We start from the raw sequence: 10,523 nt of genomic DNA on the forward strand, positions 1-10,523 counted from the left end.
ATAATAAGTATTCATTATTTATTTTAATCATATCTTTAAGTATTTGAAGGAAATTGCAACAGTGAATTAATTTTATTATATTATTAAAATCTATCAACATTATATATATCGATTTATTTAGTAAAACTTCACAATTGTCTATTTTTTTACGCAATAACACTAATAAAACGACATGATTACTTACATAAAAAAACATATTGAATGAAAATTATCATGAATAATTTTGCATTCAACTTATGATTAAAATAATAAATTAAAAGTACAGCAAAACACTACAAAATAACAAATTTATTTGGTCGCAAGTTGCGAGTTGTTAGCATACATGGCCTTTAGCACCATATAAACCACGAACAACAAGAAGCATATCATCAGAATATTCAAACTTCAAATTAAGAAGTTGATTGCCTTCATTTACATAATTCAAAACTTGATTTTCAAGGTTTTCTTCTGGCGGGTTAGGCAATTGATCCGTCTATTGAATTAACAAAAATAAATTAATTACAAAACAACAATAATTTTTTTTAATTAAAATAGACTAATAGATTATAAGTATCAAAATTAAGAAAAAAATATATATAAAGTTAGAATATATTTGAGTTGGAATATATCACATATTAAAGCGAGTGTATCTTAATATTAAAAAAAATTATTTACAAAAACAAAAGTTAATATATATTTTGGCTTGACTGCTTAGAACCTTAATTGAATTGAATGTTTTTGTTGTTTAAATTATACAACTATTTTTCATGAAAAAAAAAAGATCATCGAAATTTGATTTAACATGAATGCAAAGTATAAAAAAAAAATAGGAAAACAAAATCTATCAATTATGAAAACCAAATAATTTGATGATCACTATATTAATTACATTATGAAAAAAATATGATAGTTAGAAAGGGATTTAATGGGGTCAAAATTGTCCATACATTAAATTTTTGTAAAAATATTGTGTTAATATAAATGTATGTGGTGTCGATATGCCTACTCAATATGAAGCATTTTGAGAGTTTAGGGTGGGTCCATAGCACTGCCAGTTATTCCTCTTTAATTACTTCTGACAAGCTAGCTTATTGTTCTGATCTTGATCTAATTTTAGGAATTATAATATTAATTAATACTTACTTAATTATAGCTATAATATATTCTTATTAAAATCATAATGTAACATAGCTTTTCTCCATCCACTATAGTTTTTTTTCTTAGATCTAGTGGTGAAGGTAAATGGCAACCACTATATAAAATAATTTACTTTGTTAATTAAAAACTAACAGTTCCAAAAATTCATCAAGCTATAGAGCATTCTAGTTACAAATCTTACTACCACAAATTTGTTGGTAAGTACTAAGTAAGCCGTAAAATTAAAGATAATTTCAATTAAAGTAAAGATGAAAATGCATTTCGTTAATCGGTACTTCAACTATAAATTATTTGACATTTTTGCTATAGCTATATATAAAATAAACTTTCTTACCATTTTATATATCAACTGTAAGTTATAATAAAAAAGGAGTCGTCCCAAAAAGGACGGCCTCTTTTGTACTTTTTAAAACAAATTAAAAAATTAGGCCTACAATCATTTTTTTCCTTAGAAAAATTTTAGAGTCTGACTGTATAATTACATAATTATTATAATTAGTTAATTTTAAATGCAACAATAATTTGACGTTTTCATTTATTATTAACTTAATCTGGGCCTCAGGCCCTCAACTCCAATAAACCAGGTCAATCCGACCCATTACACTAGATTAAGTTTTTTTTTTTTTTTTCTTTTTCTTTTGATGATCACTAGATTAAGTTTCAGTATGCCTTAATTATCACTGTAGCCTAAATAATCGTGGCGCCAACTTAATTATAAAATACAAACGTACAAGGACCTTAGAAAAAACTTCAAACATACATGACAGCCGACTATATATTAGCTAGGTACTAAGGTGTCTTTCCAACGATCAGACTTGGGTACCTGAACAATAACATAACTCAGCTGAATTTGCACTTCCAACCTCTAGGATTTTGAAGGATATATAGTTGCCATGGCTTCTTTCTCGCCTTGTCATGTGGTGGTGGTAGCGGTTGTGTCACTAATGATGGCTACAGCTGAAGCATATTTTCAACCGTCTGGTTGGACTGCGGCACATGCGACCTTTTATGGTGACGAGTCCGGTGTGGGTGATGATATGGGTATGTCTCTCTCAATCATGTTTTCTTTCTCTTCATATGGACAGAAAGGACCTACTAAAGCAAAAGATCATTTTTCTCCATTTTTGATATATAGTAAAAGTTTCTGAGAAGTATGAAATAAATAACGATTCAAAATATTTGAATATGCTGTGTAGGTGGAGCTTGTGGATACTCAAACATGTATGGAATTGGATTTGGTACCAAAACCGCCGCACTGAGCACTCCCCTGTTTAATAATGGCAAGGGCTGCGGTGGCTGTTATGAAATCCGTTGTGATGGGTCCCGATTCTGTATACCTGGTGCTTCATCAATTGTCGTTACTGGTACAAATCTGTGCCCACCCAACTGGGCATTGGATTCAAACAATGGTGGTTGGTGCAATCCACCAAGAAAGCACTTTGACATGGCAATGCCTGCGTGGTTGTCGTTCGCTCGTTACGAGGGTGGAATCGTGCCAGTCATGTACCGCAGGTAATTATTATAAGATTTTCTTTTGAATAACCATAGAGTTCAAGCTTTTCAACTTAATTATTCACTAGATATCTAATCAGGTTTTGAACTTGCGACCTTCCACTCGAATATATAGCATCATGGTTATCATATAATAAATTAACTAAACTATCACCACCTTATTTTTTTTGTTTAAATAGTGCCACCTAAATTTCGTACATATCCACTTGCAACGTGGCAGAATATGTGTAGCATTTTAGTTTACAGGGCTGACAATTATAACCAAAAGCTTGTGGGAATGCAGCAATCAGAAAATAAATATATATCATCCATGTCCTCTTTAATAATTCCAAAGCTTGTGAAATGTAATGAACCACAATTAAAAATGACATATATACACTTGAAAACATAGGGTCCCGTGCAAGAGGACCGGCGGTATCAAATTCAAGTTCTCAGGGAATGCGTACTGGTTGCTGGTGACCCCATTCAATGTAGCTGGGGCAGGGGATATCGGTGCCATGTCGATCAAGGGTAGCAAAACAGGTTGGATGCGGATGAGCCAAAACTGGGGTGTCATGTGGCAAGCCTTCTCCAATTTGGGTGGTCAGGCACTCTCATTTCAAATCTGGGCCAGCAGCTCGTCAGACACGATCATTTGCAACAATGTGGCTGACGCCTACTGGGGTGTTGGCTTGACTTACCAGGCATACAACAACTTCTGAACCACCGGGAATTATGGCAGTTGGAAATGGTGGATATTAAAGAGTTAAATTGACGCAATATAATAAATTAGGGGCACCTTTTGGTGTTAATTTTTGGTTCATTTCCCTTTTGGTTTTGAGGTATATAATTATTTTTGCTTTTGTCCATATATATCTGATTCCCTTAAATCTGTTGAAGATTTAAAGTGGAAATTAAAGTGTTTGTATAAAACTTGGTTAGCTCGATCCTTGATGTACATTTTTAGCTTGTTCATATATATCTGGTTCCCTTAAATCTGTTGTGGATTTAAAGAGGAAAGTATTTGTATAAAGCTTAGTTTGCTCCTTTGATTTGATAAAAGGATAACATCTCTTTTTGGTTGGATCTATCTTTTATTTGGAGTTCTCAATGTTCCCAATTGTCGTATGTTTTTCTATAGTATAGTTTACGCTAGTACAATTGAAAATTGAGTCGATAGAAAAGCACACTTTCAAAATTTGCTATTTTTCTGTGATAAACTAAAATTTCATGTCCCAATTACATCTAAACATTCTTTCTTTATTCCCTTTCTTCATCAGAACTAAACATTTTTTTTTAATCGAATCATAAGCCTCTATGGCAGTCTGCGCCTTGGCTTCTCCTTCTGCATCTCACAATGCAAATGTACAAAAAACTGAGAAAGGATAAGACATTGAGAAAATAAGAAATTGTTAGCAATTGCTTATCCTAATTTGGAAATAGTCGTTAAGAAAGTTGACCAAGCTCCATTTTGTTGGAAGAAAAGAGGATGGTGCTCAGCGATTAGCGGGATTAGCTTGATGGGCTTGCTCTGTTAATAACAAAACTAAAACCCTTCCAAGTGAGGGACAGCAGTCGGAGAAATAATAAAAATGCGGTACTAAGAGGCTGAAGGCAGGGACCACCTGACGCATGGGGCTTTCATTTTATGGCTAGAACGTAAATCAATCCAAACATTCATTTGCAAGTCCTTTCCGGCCGAATAACAATGTTCGGCAAGTTATGAAATAGCAAGAGAATAAAGGAGAATAGAGAAATTGTGGAATTGAGAATTGATCATCCTTTTTCTTTATTCTAATTGTGCTTGATAAACTCAATGATTGAAAATTTGGAATAGTAAAAGTAAATCTTATTAAAATATAAACATAGGAGGAAATGACCCCTATGACCTTGTTGAGTTTTGTTAATACAACAACATACGTTGAATGCTATTAATTGATTAGAATTTTCAGTAAAATGTTGAACACAAATTTAACAAATAAAATTATGAATATATATATGAGGAGGGTTCAAATGCACCCTATCCTTTTTTTTCTGTTTTCAAAGTCTGAATAGTCAATCCGAACCGTTAGATGCGATCTATATATTAAGATGTGCTTGGAGACCAAATTTTACATTTTTTGGAATTTTTTTACTATTTATTAAGCCACTTTAAAAATCGCTGATTCAATGATCCAGAAAATACAAAATCAGCGATTTTCAAAGTGGCTTAATAAATAGTAAAAAAATTCCAAAAAATGTAAAATTTGGTCTCCAAACACATCTTAATATATAGATCGTATCTAACGGTTTGGATTGACTATTCGAACTTTGAAAACGAAGAAAAATTATTTGAAAGATAGGATGCATTTGGGTGCACAAAAATTTGGGTGCATTTAAACCCTCCTATATATATTCATAATTTTAGACAAAGGCCTTAGGCCGTTACAATTATGAAATAAAAATACAAGTACCTATCCTCTCGTTACAACTACATTTAAACTCAAAATACCAGTACCTATCTTGGCTGGGGAAAATTTTTGAAATAAAAAATAATATTATAGCCACAATTTTAACACATGTCGTACCAGCAGTGTACCAACAACTTTGCAACTAAAATGTCCAGAAACAAATAAACAGTGGTTCAAAAATTAAAACAAAAATGTTTAACAGCTTTAGAATATGCACTTTAACACACCAAAAAAAAAACTAAAAACACATAATGTAATTCCATGACTAATATCTGACTTTGTTTTCATAACACTTTGTTGCTTACAAAATACATTTCACATAATGGTCGTTGTTTTTAACTAAAATGCAACAATTCTAAGATCTATTCTTTGTTAGTCAACAAAAATTTAGTTTGACACCTAGATAAACTAACTTGATTACAAAATGATCTTAGAATAACAATCTGTCATGTCCAAGAGTAGTAGAAGTAGAAGTACGTAGTTTGGTCTCTTGTCGAGTAAATTCTGGAAATCGTGATGCTCCATACTTCTCATTTGTTAGCTCAGATTAGTCGTTTGCACCCTTCTCAGTCCCCTTCTTTCTGCCATTGCCATCCAACATTGCGCTTAATGAACTTATATTTGAATCCATCAAACTCATCCTTTGAAAGAACAAAGAGAAATTATTTCAAAAAATATATGCATCATACTTTCTACACTTGACCGTATCATGCCCTAAAAAATAAAATAAAGCAGTTCATAGACTTAATTTATTTCTTCACCAATCCTTCATGTGAATATGTAATCAACTATCCATATGCTCCTAAATTTTATGTCCTGATTTATGCTTTAAATTCTAATTTCTAAACTTAATGCTAGCTTTGATTACTGTTTGGATGGACTATTTTAGTTTCACCTAGGCTTAGTTTTATATTTGCATTTGCGGGCTGTTATGCCTTTTATAAAAAAAAAAAATCGAATTTCTAAACAAAGCAAAACCTTCCGTAAACAATTTGAGTGGAAGAGTTTCCTTTTTTTTTTTTGAGATGAAACCTGTAACATTAATTTATTGAATATGAAAAGTTTACCATTACATAAAGTAGATAAAAACAATAAAATTAAGTAAAAGCCTAAATTAATCCTATTTTAACAAAAACCACTACCAGCCTACATTTAATTAGAATAGGAAAATACTATAGATGAAGAACAAGTTGCCCGACATTTTTAAAAATATCCAATTAGCAAAATATTTTAATAACAATAACTAGGTTTTAGATAGAATTTCAAAAGTACCCAAACTGTGGATTTTTTTTCCACGATTCCAACTTTTTTTTTTTTTTTGCAAAACAGAAATTTTTTAAATTTTTTATTTTTTGTATTGAAATATTAGAAATGTTCAATATATTTCATTGAAAATATATGAAATACAATATAAATCACTCCAATTGAAGGTGTTTGGTGTACTCTAGTAATGTCACTATATGGCAAGAGAATATGGGAGTTGCAACCCTAATAAAATACTTCAATTGAAGATGTTTGGAGCACTCTAGTAGTGTTTCCAGATGACAAGATAATAAGGCATTTACAACCCTAATACAATACTTCAATTGAAGGTGTTTGGAGCACTCTAGTAGTGTCTCCATATGACAATATAATAGAGGATTTATAACCCTAATACTACACTCCAATTGAAAGTGTTTGCATAACTTTAATAGTGTCTCTATATGGTAAGAGAAGATGATAGTTGCAACCCTAATACAATACTCCAATTAAAAGTCTTTGCAGCACTCTTAGTAGTGTCTTCAAATGAAAACATAAGAGGGTAGTTGTAAAGCATTCCAATTGAATTTGTTTAGAGCACTCTAGTAGTGTCTCCAGATGAAAATATAAGAGGGTAGTTGTAACCCTGTTAAAGCACTCAAATTGAAGGTATTTTGGAACACTCTAGTAGTGTATCCAAATGGCAAGATAATAGAGCATTTATAACCATAATACAACACTCCAATTAAAGGTGTTTGGAGATCTATAGTAGTGTATCCTCATTGCAAGATAATAGGGCATTTATAACTCAAATACAACACTCCAATTGAATGTGTTTGGAGCACTCTGGGAGCACTCCAATTCACAGTGCGGGTGATCCATCCGCACTCACCACCAGTGCAGACACACTGAACCCGCAAATAGCCAGAATTACACGTTTTCAACACGGTTTATATTTTTAGCGCACCAAGGACGAGTTTTGACAGCCAAATGTGGACATGGCAATCTGGGAAACAATCCAAAGATAGCACCCACTAACCTCCACCTTCTAGCCTCTAAATTGGGCAATATCCTTGGCTATAAAAGAGGGGGTTCATTTCCATTCAAGGGACACAACTCTCATCTCTCTCTCACCCTGGGTGCATGTCCATTTCCATAAAACACACTTAGCATAAAATTCTGCAGCCAAGGAAGCTTTTCAAGGAGGGAGAAGAAGAAGATCCGAGCAAGAAGTAGGCAAGATTGAGGATTTTGATCCAAGAAATGGTGTAATCATTTCTTTATTCTATTTCTTCTTATTTTTGCCAATTTTTGTAATGGATCTCTCCAAGAGAGAGTAGATCTCTCTCTAGGGGTTTAGGTCAATGCATGAACTTGTTTAATTTTATCTTATTCGGTTATTTGTTTTTATTATGATTATTTTATGGAATTTGATTGTTAATTTCTGTGATTTATCATTTGTATTGATTACATAGTTTAGTACTTACAATCGAAGTAGTCCCGCTTTGGAATCTCTTTGTTATGCAAAGAATCCAAAGAAGTTAGGATGAGAGGAGAGTATCAAATTATGAACACAAATATCTTAGGTTTTGGGTTAGAAGCGACCGTACTTTGATATCCAAACTGGAACTATAGAAATTAAGGGTTAGGGCTTGGTGATGAACGAAAGTGAAGTCAAACCCCTACTTAGGACACCTATATTGATTAAGTATTGATATGTATTTTGTGTGAACGTGATTGTTAAATATCCCTCTAGAATGGTGACAGCACCTAAAATTCGAGGAACATTAACCCAACCCACCAAAATACTTGCATCAATAATTAGTCAATATAGGCTAACAAGAGCTTAATGGGTCTAGATAGTTAGGGTGATGAACGATAGTGAAGTCCGAAACTATCTAGACACGTTATTAATTCACGAAAGTGACCCTTTTTAACACTTTTGTTGTTCAAGCAATAATCTTTTTCATCTATTTGACTAATTTGCAGAACATACAATTATTGAATTTTTACAATTTCTTATATTTTAGAATTATGTAGGTTCAAGCCGAATTGGAATTGCAATGTAGAATGTTTGAACTGAAGAAATCATGAAGATATTTATCAAGAATTTAATTTGTAATATTTTAAAGTTGGTAAAGTATTTTTGATGTTGTTTCAACAGAATAAAAATGTTGGTAACATTTGTAAAATGTTATAACAATTATATCTTAAGAAAACGCTGTGAAACAACTCGATCAAAGTCAAAAAACATGAAAAACATTGTTGTAACGTTTTAAAAAGTTATAACATTTTCTGTAACGTTTTAAAAAGTTATAACGTTTGCTGTAACGTTTTAAAAAGTTATAACGTTTGCTGTAACGTTTTAAAAAGTTATAACGTTTGCTGTAACGTTTTAAAAAGTTATAACGTTTGTGAAAAAAGCTGTAACGTTTTAAAACGTTGGTAACGTTTTAATTAATTTCCAAACTTCAGAAATTCCTGATTTTGATCAAGTTTTTACAGAGCAAAACGTTATGTAACGTTTTATAAACGTTGTAACGTTTTATAAACGTTGTAACGTTTTAGAGCATTTAAGCTGAGTTGTCAGACAATTTGAAAATCTAAAATCGCAAAGGAAAAACGTTATAACGTTTTCAGAAAACGTTGTAACGTTTTAGCTTAATTAGCTTATTTTTGAGCTAACTCTATAAATAGGTGATTGTGCTTTCTTCCCAAATCAACCCACCCGTCCCTAATTGCAAAAGGGGTGATTTTCTGTGAGCTTGGTTCCACCATTGTTGATTGAACTTAAAACTTCAATATCTCTCAAACAACCTCAAACCTACTTCACTAATCTTGAGTTAGATTAGGTTAGAGTGATCTATTGAGTATTTCTCTTGAGCATCTAGACTTTGAGACTTCGTTCTCACCTCGAGTAGCTCGTGTGACTTCCCTTGGTTGTAAGGGCTCACCGGCTCTCATCTCTAGTTGGCCGTATGACTTCCCGGTTACTTTGTAAGGGCTCACCGATTCACAAGTTATAATCATTTCGTATTGGGTAATAGAAAGGCGCACCTAGAAGAGGTTACGATGCTCTGGAGACGTAGGCCTTTGTTTTACCGAACTCTGTTAACATCCCACGTGTCAAATTTCTCTAAACTCATCTATTTACTTTAAATTGCAATTTAATTTCAGTTTTTTTAGCTAATTAGCGGTGCACTTAGTATAACAACTTTAGGTTGGAAACCTCATCAAATCATACATGAATTTAAACAAATACCGAATAGATAGAATTATCAAGGGATTGTAGACCGAATACCCCTAGATCTCCTCAACTTGAAAGCAAACCAACTTTTCTTTTCTTTATTTTACATTCATTTATTGTTTAAAATTCCTTTCTCCCGGGTATTGAACCCAAACTTAGGATTAATTAAAACAAACCCCCTAGTTTACTTTATTTGCACTTTACTTTCTTTTATTTTTTGAAATTAATTATTAAAGTTTAAACTAAGTATTTACCATACTCTCTGTGGTTCGACACCCTAAGTCTACATTGATTGGTTTTCGCTTGCAATAAACCTTTCTTTGGGTATTAAGGATAATAAATTTAAAGGCAAAAAGAGTATAATCCAAGCATAATTCTGTATATCAAAATACTCATCGAGCTTTTTGGTGCCGTTGCCGGTATAGTTAAATACTAAGTTTTTACTTTATAAATTTTTAGATTTTCTTACACTTTTTATTTGAAAACTAACCTTAGTTCTTTTTCAGCACTCTATGAGCCTAGGGAGAACCTCTTTTCCCACGATTATAGAAGACAAAGAAGACGAAAGTCAAAACATGGAAATCCCAGTCGAAAACCCAGTCGAACAACCCCACCGTGACGAACAATCCCACCATGACAGCAATGATTCTCGCGTGCGAGGATTAACCCCACCTAATAACGGGAGGAACAACAACAATAACAACAGAAACGACCTTTACCATCAACAAGAGCACCGCTTCGGTTTCATTCGTCATGGCCAAGATCCACGTGACATTAAGCCCTCTCTCATCCACCTACTTGGCAAAAATTAGTTCGGAGGAGCCCTAAACGAAGATCCACACGCCCACTTGGCAGTTTTTGAAGAACACTGTGGCACTTTCACTCGAGAAGGAGACGAGCTAGACAACCTCAAGCTCAAATGCTTTCACTTGTCCCTCCGAGACAACGCAAGAATGTGG

At 32.9% G+C, this 10,523-nt stretch overlaps 1 pseudogene; it reads left to right on the plus strand.

The window, feature by feature from the left end:
- The first annotated feature begins 2,084 nt into the window (after positions 1-2,084).
- LOC144567633 (expansin-A7 pseudogene) lies at positions 2,085-3,350 on the plus strand (annotated as a pseudogene).
- The last annotated feature ends 7,173 nt before the right edge of the window (positions 3,351-10,523 follow it).

Source organism: Carex rostrata, chromosome 16 (genome assembly GCF_964058835.1).
Source record: "Carex rostrata chromosome 16, lpCarRost1.2, whole genome shotgun sequence".
In the NCBI taxonomy this organism is placed as follows: domain Eukaryota; kingdom Viridiplantae; phylum Streptophyta; class Magnoliopsida; order Poales; family Cyperaceae; genus Carex; species Carex rostrata.